This window comes from Zonotrichia leucophrys, chromosome 2, assembly GCF_028769735.1.
Source record: "Zonotrichia leucophrys gambelii isolate GWCS_2022_RI chromosome 2, RI_Zleu_2.0, whole genome shotgun sequence".
Taxonomy (NCBI): Eukaryota; Metazoa; Chordata; class Aves; order Passeriformes; family Passerellidae; genus Zonotrichia; species Zonotrichia leucophrys.
Window position 1 is genome coordinate 116,696,983 of NC_088171.1, and position 14,114 is coordinate 116,711,096.

General features: G+C 42.7%; 1 protein-coding gene across 1 annotated transcript in view; it reads left to right on the forward strand.

Annotated features, from left to right (window-relative positions):
• Positions 1 to 3,739: 3,739 nt before the first annotated feature.
• CLVS1 (clavesin 1) overlaps positions 3,740 to 14,114 on the forward strand; it is a 99,507-nt gene continuing 89,132 nt past the window's right edge. The window contains exon 1 of the mRNA XM_064706155.1: positions 3,740 to 4,147. The gene's annotated coding sequence lies outside the window, so the exon portion shown is untranslated. The remainder of the gene's footprint in view (positions 4,148 to 14,114) is intronic.

Below are 14,114 nucleotides of genomic sequence, written 5' to 3' on the forward strand. Positions count from 1 at the left end.
GCATTCTTGGACATAAATTTTTAAATATTTTAAAGGTTCAGGAAACCTGGGAGGATTTAAAACATGAATCCCTCTGAACTGTGATCTAAGAGTTACTTGTCCCTTAAGAATAATGATTTACTGGGTCTAAGCAGTTTTAGCATTATTATTTTTTAACCTACTGGGGCTTTCAATGAGGTTACTTTCAAAGGAAATAAAATCAAATGGTAATTGTAGATTAGAGAAAAAGAATGAACTCCCAATGAATTATTAAAATTGACTGTTAATTTTAGAAACTTGCAGCAAATTGTTCGCAAAAGAAAATTTAAAGCTACAAGAACATCCTATACTATATTATTTCTTAAATTCCCTGTTCACAAGAGGTAAAAAACATTTTAAATATTGGAGAAATCACATAGGGAAAGTGAATGACCCCAGGTATATACTGAATTGCATCAAGGATCTATCCCCCTTCTTATATCAGAAAATCACAGAATGAGTAAGATTGGAAGAGACAGCTAGAGGGGTTAATTGGTCCAACATCCCTGCTTAAGGAATATACATGCACATACACTAAACCTACAAAATGCTGAAGATCAATATGTGTCTGTGATACAAAGATATATATCTCTGCTTCAGTGTTAAGGCAGAGTGCAACCAGATTTCCACTTATTTGGAATATTTTTTTTAGGGTTAAAAAATTCATTCCTTATGGTGATTAATTAAAATGTTTCAATGGTTTTGGGCTTTGTACGAATGAGAGTAATATCAGTAATATCAGAGATGCATAAATGTTCAGACTAGCCCCTAGTTTCATGACACATCTTGGGAATCAAAAATGCTGCAAGATTGTGTGTCTAGTCAAACTGTGTTAAGACAGAATATTTTACTGCAAATAGAGTAGAAACTATTTATCATGCCTAGACTATGGAGCAATCAGATACTTTGACCTTCCATGGTTTCCTTAGGAAAGGTAGTTGGTGGTGAAAATAAACATTTCCTTTTCAAGTTTGTTACCTCCCTGTTTTTTGGTTTTCTTTTTTTTTTTTTTTTTTTAACAGAGTATCAGTATGTGTGACAGTAGGGAAGGTCAGTTTAGAATAAATTTCATATCAAAGTTCTGTTTTACTTTCAGAAAAGGCTGCATAAAATATCCTCCCCTTCAAAACTGATCTATTTCCTCCATGTGTGCAGTCAGTTCTGATGCCCTCAGTGACAAACTGTGATAACCAGCACATTTTTCTCCCCTTAGCTGTGTACACTCTACTGTTATTGAGGAAGGGCTGCAGCTCCAGTCTGAGCACACCAGCAAGGGAGTTCCTAATGTCCCAGACATACCTTTATGAAACTCAAAGTTTTATACCTTCAACACTGTTTTATTTTTTTCTGAGATTGTAATGTCAGATGAGGTGTAATGACTGGGACAATGCAAAGAATGATATGACCTGGAGCATGGTCTCAGAGTACAGAGTAGATTTTGTACAAAGAAAGTGATGAAGAAGTGATAAAGTGGTGATGAGAAAGAAACCAAAGAATATTTGCACTGGGATCAATATAAGGCCCTGCTGTAATATGTTCAGAGATCTGCTTCTATCATAGCATTGTGGTACATGTCAATCATCCAGGGCCTCAGCAGGCACTGGTCACTTAACAGCAACAGTAAGGGAGGGAAAAAACACATCAATTAAACGGAATAAAAATAATAAATCCCCAAATATTAAGCCTACATCCAATTTGGCAACTCATTTGACTGCCTAAGGCAGTTGGTTTATAGAGTCATGTTCATTCCACTTAATATTATTAACAATTCCCAGGGAAGTACAGCATAGTTACAGTAGCTAGTGCATTAATCTTTATCATATGTGCAAGAGTGGAAGCTTAGAACAGGATTATGAAAACAGAGTGCTTATTCTTTTATCTCCAAACTGATCTCTATGCAGAAAATAAGGATCTAATGAGACTACTTACTAACTGAGTATGAACTTCCCTGGGGCTAGAAATGCTTTTCCATCAAGTGCTGGGACAAATGCTCTTGTGAGAGTTTTGAGCTCTCAGCCTTTGAGCTTCTGCTTCTGCTCTTCCAGTCAATGTGGTTGGGTCATAAGATGCAAAAAACTCATATTCCTGTTTTGCACATGCTGTGGGCTAAATTCATGGTTCTGCATGGAAATCATCCTAAAAGCACAAGTCAACATCCCCACAGATTCTTTTTGCCTTTGCTCATTAATATGGGGGTGTTTCCTCTAAAAAGCAAGTGACTCTGGATGTACACTCTTTGAAAAAGAGCAAAACCACTGGATCTTCCCCTTTTAAGGGAAAGCAAAGTTGAAAGGAATCCAATTGTGTTCATATTCTCAAAGTCTACTTTGTATATAAGAATATAAGAGGAGCCAGTACTGGGTCAGATCAAAGGTTCATCTAGCCCAGTGTCTACCTGCAGCAGTGATCATCACTGGATGGTTAAGGTAAAGAATAAGAGCAGGGCAGAGATATAATCATCTGTTCCCAAATATTACTACAGCCTTCAGTAATTTGTGGAATGGGGTTTTCTTGAGCCACAGGCCATGACTTCATGTTTAAAGGGTCTTAATGGATTTTTCTTCCACAGATATGTCCTACAATTTTCTGAAGTGTGAATTTCTGTGGAAATGAATTCCACAGATTCACTAAGTATTTGGTGAGGTAGTATGTCCTTTTGTTTAAATCAAAGCTAGACTCTAGTGGGTTTCATTTCTCCTACTCCTAAAACTGGAAATGATACTGAGATATTCAGGTTTATCTTCCTCACAGTGCTCTTTATTAAGAAATGCTATGAATGATGAAAACACCCCACACTACTATTTTATCTACACTTACTCCTCTCCTTTTTTTTTTTCTAGGCTGAAGAATCCTACTCTATTTAGCCATTTCCTATGCAGAATTTGGTCTTTATAATTTACCACCTAGTTGTTCTCTGCACAAGATCCTTCAGTAATTGAGGCAGGAAACATGTCCAAAGCAGAGACCAAGAAAATCAGCTGGCTGTAATCCACCAGTTCCCAGGAATTATACTCCACAATGCACAGCCATAACAAAAGAAGAAATTTACTTTGCTGGTACATTTAATATTATTTTGATATTGATAGGAACAAATGGGTGTGAATTTGGTCATTGCATCACCCAAAGTCTTCCAAGTACAGTTTAATATAGGTCTTATGCAGCTTGAACAGAAAATGATTTTAGAACTTAATTTAATGACAGAAGTTCCCTTCTCCTGTTCTTTCCACACCACCAACTAAAGCTTACACATTCCTCTAATGAAAGTTTGTAAAGTAGGTAGATGGCCTAATCAAAGGGCACTATGGAAGGACATTCTAGAAATGTAAAAGTACTCTAGGAGACACTGTGAGAATTCTAGGAGGACAAATTTATCCTGAAAACTCAGGCACTATGTTGCTGGGGAAATTCCTGAACCTGAAGTACTTGGAAGAGGGGCTGAGAGAGTTCAGGGGTGAAGCTTGTCCTGTTTTTTACATTCCTCACTAAACGTTTGCTGTGCGTGCTGTTGATGGCAGTCCCTGCAGTCTGACCCAGAGAAACTTCTCTTGTAAACCCAGGCTGCCATGTTCATTAAGGCAGCCCACGGACAGCACACGGCCCATTGAGATCACCTTTCCGTGGCTGCTGTGAATGCCGCAGGAGGCTGCGCTCTGCCCGACTTTCGCTGGGGAAGAGGCGATGCTAGCAAACAGGCGGTGGAGCCAATGCCGCTGGGTGGGAGCCCGCCGAGCTGAGCTGAGCTCTCCCGGCCGCCAGCAGCCCCTTCCCACCCCTCCCGCGGCGGCGCGGAGCTCCCAGCCCGCATCCCGCATCCCGGGTGCCGGCAGCGCCGGGAGGCAGCGGGCGGGCGGCAGGACCCAGCGGGACGGCAGTGGAAGGACCCAGGCTTTGGCGCACACGCCTCCTACCAAAAAAAAAAAAAAAAAAAAAAAAAAAAAAAAAAAAAAAAATCACAGCCCCGTGGAGCTGGCGCTCGCTCATTCAGTTTTCTAGAGAGATCTGAGCCGGAACCCGGGAGCCAGGAGATCTTTCTCGCCCACACTGCTCAGCAGCAAGGACATCTACAGGGGGAAAAAGCCCACCCCACGCAGCCCCCCGCCGCCCCACGGCAGCTGCCGGCGCTGTGCAGGTATTTGGATTCGCCTTCTCTCGGGTTGCGCAGGGCGGCTCTCGGCGCTCCCCCCGCCCCGCCGGGCCCGGGATGCGGCGTTTCAGCACCGCGGGGCGGACAGCTCCGGCCCCGGCCGCTCCGGCCCGGCCTCGGCTCCTGCCCTGCTCCCCCTGCCTGCCCGCCCTGCTCCCCCAGCCTGCCCTGCTCCCCCTGCCTGCCCGCCCTGCTCCCCCTGCCCGCCCTGCTCCCCCTGCCCGCCCTGCTCCCCCTGCCTGCCTGCCTGCCCTGCTCCCGGCCCGCTCCCCTTCCTGCCCTGCTCCCCCTGCCCGCCCTGCTCCCCCTGCCTGCCCTGCTCCCCCTGCCCGCCCTGCTCCCCCTGCCTGCCCGCCCTGCTCCCCCTGCCTGCCTGCCCTGCCCTGCTCCCGGCCCGCTCCCCCTTCCTGCCCTGCTCCCCCTGCCCGCCCTGCTCCCCCTGCCTGCCTGCCCCTCGCCTGCCTGCCCTGCTCCCTGTCTGCCCTGCTCCTGCCTGCCCCCTCCTGCCTGCCCTGCTCTCCCCTGCCTCCTCCTGACTAGCCTGCTCCCCCCCGCCTGCTATGCCTATTCCCTGTCCTGCTCCATGTCTCCTGCCAGCCCTATTCCCTCCTGTCTCCTGCCTCCTTCCAGCCAAGCTCTCTGCCTGCTGCCTGCCCTACTCCGTGCTTGCACAGCCTGCTTCCTGTCCTGCTACTCCTGTTCTCTGCCTCCTGCCAGCGCTGGCTGCTGGCTGCTGCCTGTCCAGCTCCCTGACTGCCCTACCTCCTGCCTCCCAACATGCCTCTCCTGTCTGCCAACCGACCTCTCCGGTACCTGCATCCCTGCTGCCTGCCTGCTCTTTGCCCTGACTGCTTCTTTCTGCTGCTCATTGCATTCCCTGTCTCTATGTTCCCTGCCTCCACTGCTTGCCTCATGCCTACCCTGACTCCCTACTCTCTGCCTCCTCTGCCTCTTACTTGACCTGCTCCCTCCCTGTCTCCTTATCTTGTTCCTTGCGTCTCTTCTTTGCCCTGCTGCTTCTACTTCCCTTACCTCTCCTCCCTCCTCTGCTTCACCTGTCTCCCTTGCCTTTCCTTGCCCTGCTTACTGCTTCCTGCCTCCTATATATCCTGCCTCTTCTTCCTCCAGTTGTCCTTGCCCTGCTTCTCTGATTCTTTTCTTTCTGCCTTCCTCCATTCTGCCTTCCCTGTCTGCTCTCCTCCCTGCCCCACTCCCTTGTCTCCTTTCCTCCCTGCCCCTGTTTCCCCACATTCCTCAATTTCCTGCCCTTTCTTCCGTTCCTGTCTTCTTTTTCCATCACCAGTCTCCATCCTTCCTGCAAGGGGACATGGCACTATAAAAATCAACTCAGCAGCCCAGGTGCTGGGCAAGGAAGGAAAAGAGCACAGGGTGGAAGAGAAAGTCCAGATGCAATTTGAGACCCAGGAGAGATGAGAGGCATGCAGAGGAAAGGGCTAAAACTGGAAGCTTAGTTAATGAAGTGAGAGCTACAGCCAGGGGTTGACATAGAGGAGCTTGTCAAAGAGCAGCAGATACCTGTTTACTCCTCAGCACATTGATGCCTGTTTTGACCAGTTGCTCTCATTCCAAAGAGAGAGGAGAGATTAAAGGGAGGGGGGAATGTGCCAGGTCAGTCAGTGGTATTGCTTTCCTGGTGGTAAACAGTGATGGGTGCAGGGAAGAAGTGAGGTAAATCACGTCTAGCATGCGGGTCCTTTGCTGCAGGAAGTCAAGAATTAAGTTTGGGTCTCTGCAAGAAGTGAGGGTGCTCATACAGAAAATAAATGTAAAGCAAATAACAGCTGGAGAAACACCTTGCATGCTACTGGCCTGACTTTAATTCTGTTTGCAATGGTTTAATCCTGACAGGGTGAGGAAGGTCATAGGAGAAAGGGAGTTTCCCCTTTTCAAAATGCTGATTCCTCAATTTTAACAAACTCTGTGAATAATTAAGTTAAGGAGCAGATGGCTACTTCATGTCCATCACTAAATAGTGACAGGATTATATTTGGAAGAAAAAATTAAATTACAGAAAGTCTGCTTTCATGTGCTGTCTGAGTAATCAGATGATAACATAGATTATCTCCAGTACTAAAAGTTAATACAATGTCGACATTTACATGAGCTATTATGTAACAGTATTATGCCATGCACTGCGTAGCCAAAGTACTGGTTTAATTTTTCCTGTAATAAGTCAGATAACTTTGTAGAGCTTTTCCTAATTGCAGTCTGTATCCTACCTTGAAGTTTACAGGGCCAGCTTGTGCTGTATCTGTGCTGATGATTTTAAGAATTCTGTTGACTCATCTACCTCTAGACACTATTGAGTATTTTCTAAAAAATAGACTTTTGTAAGGCAAACACAAAACAATGAAAGATACTGCCACCTTTTCAAGAAAACCTTCTTAATTTATTATATCACAATTGTAACTTAAAATCTGTTGCAGAGACAGGATATTTTGAGTAGCGCTGAGTGCTGCTGAGTAGTAGAGTAAGCAGTGCAGCTGAATTCAGCAGTGGAGGAGCTGCAGAATCCACGCCATAGCCCTGGGTCATGATTCCTTAAACTCTACGTGCCTTGAACACAGACATCATTCCACTTAAATATGTAACAGCAGCCTCCTCATCTTCCAAAAAAAGGCCCATGTCAGTTGAAACAGTAATGATCAGCCTCATAAAAGGATGGAGAATACTTCCTTCAAAAAGATGTAAACTCATGCAGTTGTTAACTTAAGCATGCAATAATTGAAGCCATTGTGCTATTGCTTAGCAAGTGAGTTTTATTTTCTCTCACAGCCTTGTACTGTACTGTCTCTCTGGCATAGACACAAACAAGATGTGACAATTGGGTGCTACTAGTTAAACAAAACAAAGCAAGAATAAAAGAAAGCAGCATTAGTCTCTTACAGAGTGGAAAAACTGAACAGAAGTTCACATGGTTTTCATCAGAAGAGTTGTAATTCCTTTCCCTCTTGATCTAATCCTGCTCCATTGATTTAATTTGAGAATTTCCGAATACTTTACTGGAATTTTGGTTTGCTTTATTTGTTTTTATTTCTTCAGTGATAGTTATAGAAATAAACCCCTTGAAATATGATATGTTTCTCCACTGAGAAAACAAACCCACACAGTATTATAAAATTTTATTAAGCTTTATTTCTACAAGTTTGGGAGAAATTTCTATGTGCTTTCTGTTTCTGTTGAGACTTCAGTAGAAATGAGAGAAAAAAACCCCAGAAGGACTGCATTAATTCCTGGGGGCAGAAATTCCCTTCCCTTCCCTTCCCTTCCCTTCCCTTCCCTTCCCTTCCCTTCCCTTCCCTTCCCTTCCCTTCCCTTCCCTTCCCTTCCCTTCCCTTCCCTTCCCTTCCCTTCCCTTCCCTTCCCTTCCCTTCCCTTCCCTTCCCTTCCCTTCCCTTCCCTTCCCTTCCCTTCCCTTCCCTTCCCTTCCCTTCCCTTCCTTCCCTTCCCTTCCCTTCCCTTCCCTTCCCTTCCTTCCTTCCCTTCCCTTCCCTTCCTTCCCCTTCCCTTCCCTTCCCTTCCCTTCCCTTCCCTTCCCTTCCCTTCCCTCTCCTCCCACAATGACATACCACAGATGCTTTTATCTGGCATGACATATATAGCAAACAGAAGTCAACAGTAATATATCACCATTGCATTTCATTTTTTTTTGAAAGAACATAATTTTCCAAAGCATGGAGTAAAAGAAGTGCAAAATTAGATAAGTCTCATGTTATTAAACATGCCATACTGAATATCTTGTTAATATGTTTTGTTCTTTCTTCTGTATATCTTCATGTAGATGTTGTAACCCAGCTCCTACAGCATTTAGGCATTTTTGGACACCAATGTTATGATTGTGTGCTGTCAGATTTCTACATATAGCTTCTTTATGAGGCTTGGGAGTCAGAATTATCATTTGCAGGCTGTTAATTTCTGCTGCAAGATGTTTCTGTATTATTGGAGGAACTGACCTCTGTCCCATAGTGGCCAGGGTGCTTTTGCTTGGTGATGCTTGCACTGTGACTGACATGGAAGTTCCTCATAAACTGCTGCTTTTTGGCATGCCACAGGTCAGGCCATATGTTCCCATAGGGATTTGCAGAGTATCTGTGATTGGTGAATACTTGCAACTTAAAAACTATGATTTGAAAAAAAATTTAACCAAATTCTTGAGGTTAATGCTGTTATATTTTTATTTCTGTACTGTATAAGTTCCCCTCCTTGGCATGTGGTCCAATTCCTTAATATTCAGGTAATTAATAAGTTTTGCACATTTTAGGTCAAAAGACAACCGGGCAGTTTTTTAATTTTACATTTGCTAGACAACCTTGCCTGTCTCTCCTCCTACCTAGCAGCTTGTAAGAATAGCAGGACAGCTTCAGGTTGGTGCTGCAGACATGCCTGCCGTACATACTGTGCAGAGAGCAGAGAAGATCAGTTGAATTTCTGCCATGTTTTGTGCTGTGCCATGGCTAAATTGGCACACTGGACATTTAGATGCAGCCTGAGGGCAATCTGTAAGTAACTCAAACTAGAAAAAAGATTGTAGAATGAGTAGGAAGGCATGATGTGTTGTTTTTACTGAACTGAAGGAAATGTTAGCTTTTGTACCTGAGCTGAGACATTCTACCCTGGGAAAATGTGAGAAACCATCAAATTCCCCACACAGCTGTTACAGTCGCAAACAGTCACTATTTTCATAATGACAAGAAGGAACAAATCCATCGTGAAGGTTTACAGGAGCACCAGTACTTGGAGCAGAAAGCCTTGCAATATTTAACTCATTAATGTTCACTGGGAGAATCTGGTCCCTTGGGAAAGACTACAGAGAAGTAGTGGTGAGGCCACAGTTGGAGTATTGGGTCCTCTTCTGGGCTCCTCAGTACAAGGGAGACAAGAACATATAAGAGAAAGTCTGACAAAGGGTCCAGGGGATGATGAGGAAAGATTCCCTGGATGTTAGCATGTAGGCTTATGGCTCAGGAGGGATATGATCTGCTCCCAGCTCTGGGAAATGTGTCCTTGGGATCTCAGACACATCACTCAGGGCTGTGCTTCTCCCCACAGTCTGTGGAAGATGCCAGGGTCTCGCAGCCAAGGATGAAAGGGAGGCAGTTTTGCTCATTGCTCTTTTGAAATTGCTTCATGGAACTGGGGTAGGTTCCTTTCTAGGTCTGACTACTCCACTTCCAGTGCAGGTTTCTACTAAGGCACCACAAGGCCACAAAGGGCCATAGGAACCATTCCTATAGGTATAGGTATGGATTCATCCTCTCCTGTCCTTATGGAGCAACCCCTGCTAAGAACATAGCCCTAAGAGATTTTCCAGAATTAACATCAAAATATTTTTCAAAAAGAAATTTAATGAGATGACACCCACGCTGTGAGATAAAATCATTCTATATTACCATTTTCCCTCCCTCCCTGCCCACTCCCTTCCTCTCTGGCATGATTTCAGCAGCTAATATCTGTATAAATGCTAGGAGTTAGGAATTATATAATGAGCCAAATCCTAGCACTGATGCCTCTTAATACCAGGTGAGAATGAAATGTTAGTGTCTTCTCAATTTAAAAATTGTGGTAATGAAATTTCACACGGCAGATAGCATTAGACTGGATGGAAAACATTTGGTAGATTGAGAGACAGCTAAAATCTTTCTGGAACTGAATTGGATAGGGAAGGGCCAAATAGACATGAGGTGTTTAAAGAAGCAAGTGGTGTTGCAGGGGCTGGTAAGTGGGCAGGAACAAAATGATCCAGACAATTGCCATCATCACTGCAGGCAGGTTTTGACCAATTTTCCAGGGCATGAAGTGCAAACAGGGATTGAATGCTGACCCAGAAACTGTCTCTGAAGAGAGAGCAGTAAGGCATGTTAAAATCTTTGAATGAAAAGTGCTTTGTATACTGTGGAAAAATATGATTTTCATTTTAGTTTGTATAGTAAATATTACTACCATTTTATTATTAACTTTTTCTTTTGAGGATTATGCAAAAAATATAAGCTGCTTGTCTGAAAATTGTATCCCACTTGCAGTATGTTACTCATGCTGAACACTCACTGTCCCTTGTCATTCCCTTGCTGGGACTGAAAATGAATCAGCCAAAATTGTATGTGACACCACAATTTTGGTGGAAATCTCCCTCCTTGTTTTGATTTTAGTATGTTGTGGTTCAAAACTCTATAATATTTTTTTCATTTAAGGCTGAATTTTCTTCCTTTGGAGGGATGAATTATTATAAGTGGCTGTGAAAAGACATTAGAAGAGCAAATAGTCCCCTGGGAACAAAGAGTCACAAGATAGGAAAACAGCTGTTGAGACTATAACCCATTTTAATGTGCCAATACACAGCAACAATATTCAAAATAGGAAAAGAAGGCCAGGATCTTTATTCGGAAGAAAAAACAACCCTGCACCAAACTGAACAAAGATGTAAACATCTAAAAAATTGGCAGATGGATCAGAGCTGTACACAACACTGGAAGAGAAGGAGAAATTGCCATGTGTGGGAGGAGGTGAAAATGGAGATGAAACTTCTGTTATATCTTGGGAATCAGAATAAATCAGAACCATTTGAGAAAGTGCAGTGACAGTTAAACTGGGTAGTTATGGAGCACTAAATTTATTGTCAAGGTTAACAGTGGGAGAACCAAATCATTCACTGATGTATATCAGGCTTATCAGGCTCCTTGATGGCAATAGTGCTAGTGTGGGTTGCAAACTTCATGATTTCCCTACGATTCTGAGAGTGACAAAATTGTTCATACATATTTTAGATTATTTTGCAATATATAACTTCCCACCAATAAAGTATTTTAGTGCAGTCTGTTCCAGGTGATAGTCAGGATAATCTATAGATAACTGTAATCCATGGTAATAGCGCAGCTCACTATCACAAAACTCTGAAATGCATTTAAAAATGGATCTGCGGATAGAATGAGTATTGGCAAGTTGTTTTTTGGCAACATCTGACAAGAAAGAACTGTATCTCCCTCACCTTGGTATAATCCTGAGCATTTAAATTAGTTAAAAACAGTAGGAGACTTTAATAAAAATAAGCAGAATCATTTTTGACATTAAATAGTTGGGGAACCAATAAAAAAGGCCAGAATTTATTTCCTTGGAGCAGAGGAATATCCTTCCTTCTGGAGCACACTGCATTTGACCTTTTAAGAATTTGCCTTATTGCCAAAGAATCATCTTGGCGGAGGTGGGAGACAGAAAAGTAGCAGAGGAAGGGACAGTTTTACTCCCATAAACTCCTAGAAGATGGATGAACCACTGGGAATTGTGTGTGTCTGTGTGTCATTGTTGTCTGCTGCTAATCCTTGGATGCTTTAGAACAGATCCAGAGAAGGGCCAAAAAATGATCAGACAGCTGGAGCACCTCTCTTATAAAGCCAGGCTGAGAGTTGGGGTGGTTGAACCTGGAGAAGAGAAGGTTCCAGGCAGACCTTACAGCAGCTGTCCAGTACCTAAAGGGGGACTACAAGAAAGATGATCACAGACTTTTTACTAGAGCCTGTAGTAACAGGGCAAGGGCTAACATGCTTAAACGGAAAGAGGACAGATTCAGATTGGATATAAAGAAGAATTTTTTTTTTTTATGATGAGGGTGGTGAATCTCGAAACAAGTTTCCCAGAGAAGTTGTGAATGCTCAAACATTGGAAGTGTTCAAGGTCTGGTGGAAAGGAGCTTTGAAAAACTTGATCCAGTGAAAGATGTCCCTGCCCACAACAGGGAGGTTGGACCAGCTGACCTTCAAAGATCCTCTCCAAACGAAAACATTCTGTGATTCCACAATTTTGTGATTCTAAGCCACAGGAACGCTAAAGGTGTTATAATTCATACTACGTCCTAAGCCAGAGCTCGTGCAGACCCCAGACAAGTTTCTTGCTTCCAGATCTCTGCTTAACACTCTTGGGAGCAAAGAGTTTCCATACTCTACACTTGCTGTTAAAACCAGGGAGGGACAATCCTGGCACCACAGTCCCCTAATGACAGCGTCACCCTTAAATACCCCTAGCATTCCTAACTAGCTCAGGGAGGCAGTCGTGAGTAAAGCAATGATTTATGCAAGAAAATGCTGATATCACCATTAATTTGAGATGTCAGTCACAAAATACTAACTTGGTTTCTCTATGGCCTACTGTAATTTTACATCAGTGTAATTTGCTTGATACCAATGGAATTACTCCAATTTAGTCTAATAAAGGCAAGAGTAAAGAAAATAACTGTTACTTTATTTTTATATAAGGAATCCACCTTTATTACAGCTCTAATTTCTTTAAGAATTGAATAGCCTGCAAGCATGGACTACCCCTCAAAACCTGGGGACTTGTTTTCTGGAATCATTTGCACTCTGTAGCGCCTTTTCAAAGCCCTCTTTTCTCCCATCTCTGCCTTTCCTCGAGTTTTCCCAGGTTGATCAATCACCAGATACTCTGCTCTGCAGGTAGCTCTTTTCAACTCCAGCTCCACAGTGAATACAGAAAGAGGATGCTTAATAAACTCTCCTTTGTGTCACCCACAAAAAGTCCAATTCGTAATGCTGTTAAATGAAAAGCTTATCTCCCACCACAAATGTCCTTTAAGCAAATATGCAGAAACACTCTGTATTTAAATTTTGGGATTTCATCCTGTGGCTGCAGCTGTGGCATCTAAAATGTAGTTTTTTGTCAATAACGTGCAAGGTCACAAAGTAGGGAACTGAGGCATCCCTTGAGCTCATTGACTTCCAGGTCCTGCAACATAACTTTGAGCAAATCCGGGACCAAGAAATGCTTTGGCTGCTGCTCTCTCCTTTGTTTGATCTGAGAATGCTGAACCCAGGGGAGTAGCTGAATGAAATGGTTGTTTTGCTATAAATAATTCATAGCTTTCCAAACAGCTTTCTTTAAATACAAAAAGTATGTCTTTTACTGAGGGATTCCCTTTAAATTTTTAAAACCCATTTTTCCTTTTCAGAAATTAGAAAGAGAGATCTGTTAAGCTGGGCAGGGGGGTGGTTTGCTCGTCTGTTTCTGTGATGGCTGAAAAATCGTATGGATCTTGATCTTTACTCACACATATATCACATTGGAACAGACCTTGATCTTATTTCACACAAGTGTAGCTACACAGACTTCGATGACAGCCTCTTGCTAATTATGTCACTGAAATGTAAGAGATTCACTGTACCGTTTTGCTCATACATAACAGCTTAAGCAGATATTCTTCTAACACTTGTAAAAACAAATTCTAGGTAAAGCACCAAAATCAAAATGAAATTCAGAACTAGGTATTCAGGAAAGCTACAATATACTGAAAAAAGGAATTTTGAATAAAAAATGTCTCTTTTCAACTAAAACACAAATCCTGCCAGACTGGATACATCAAGAACCTTATTTGTGGGAAGTTTCCAATGAAGACATATTGAGTCTCAATGGGAAATATTTCCAGTGAATTTCTAAAAAGTAGAAATTAACCCTGGTATTGGTAGAGTTTTGGGTTTTTTTAAAAAATCAGCTTTACAGACAGCTCATGGCCTTATTCAAGGAGAGCTACAAGCTGATAGTACAGGTGATAGAGCCAAATCAAACAGGTGTTCTGCTTAGTATGATGATGGTAAATCTGTCTATTTATGGAGCTGAAATGTTGCTCCCGTTAATGGTGGGAAAAAAATACTATTATTTTTGCTGCTATCATCCTTGGCTTGAACTTAGGGATGCTGCAACTCCCACACTTCTGTAAGACAGCTTTGAGAAGTGTATTCCAATAGCAAGTTGATACAGCTTAGTATTAATTGTCAATAAATCAGATTGTTTTTCTGAAAGCCTGAAAACATACATTCAAGATGTTAGTGACTGCCTTATCTTAAAATGCACCCATTCTGAAATAATGTGACTTGTATCCTCCTACAGAAAGAAATTTTATGGCTAAATAAATTCAGAAATGCATCCCTAC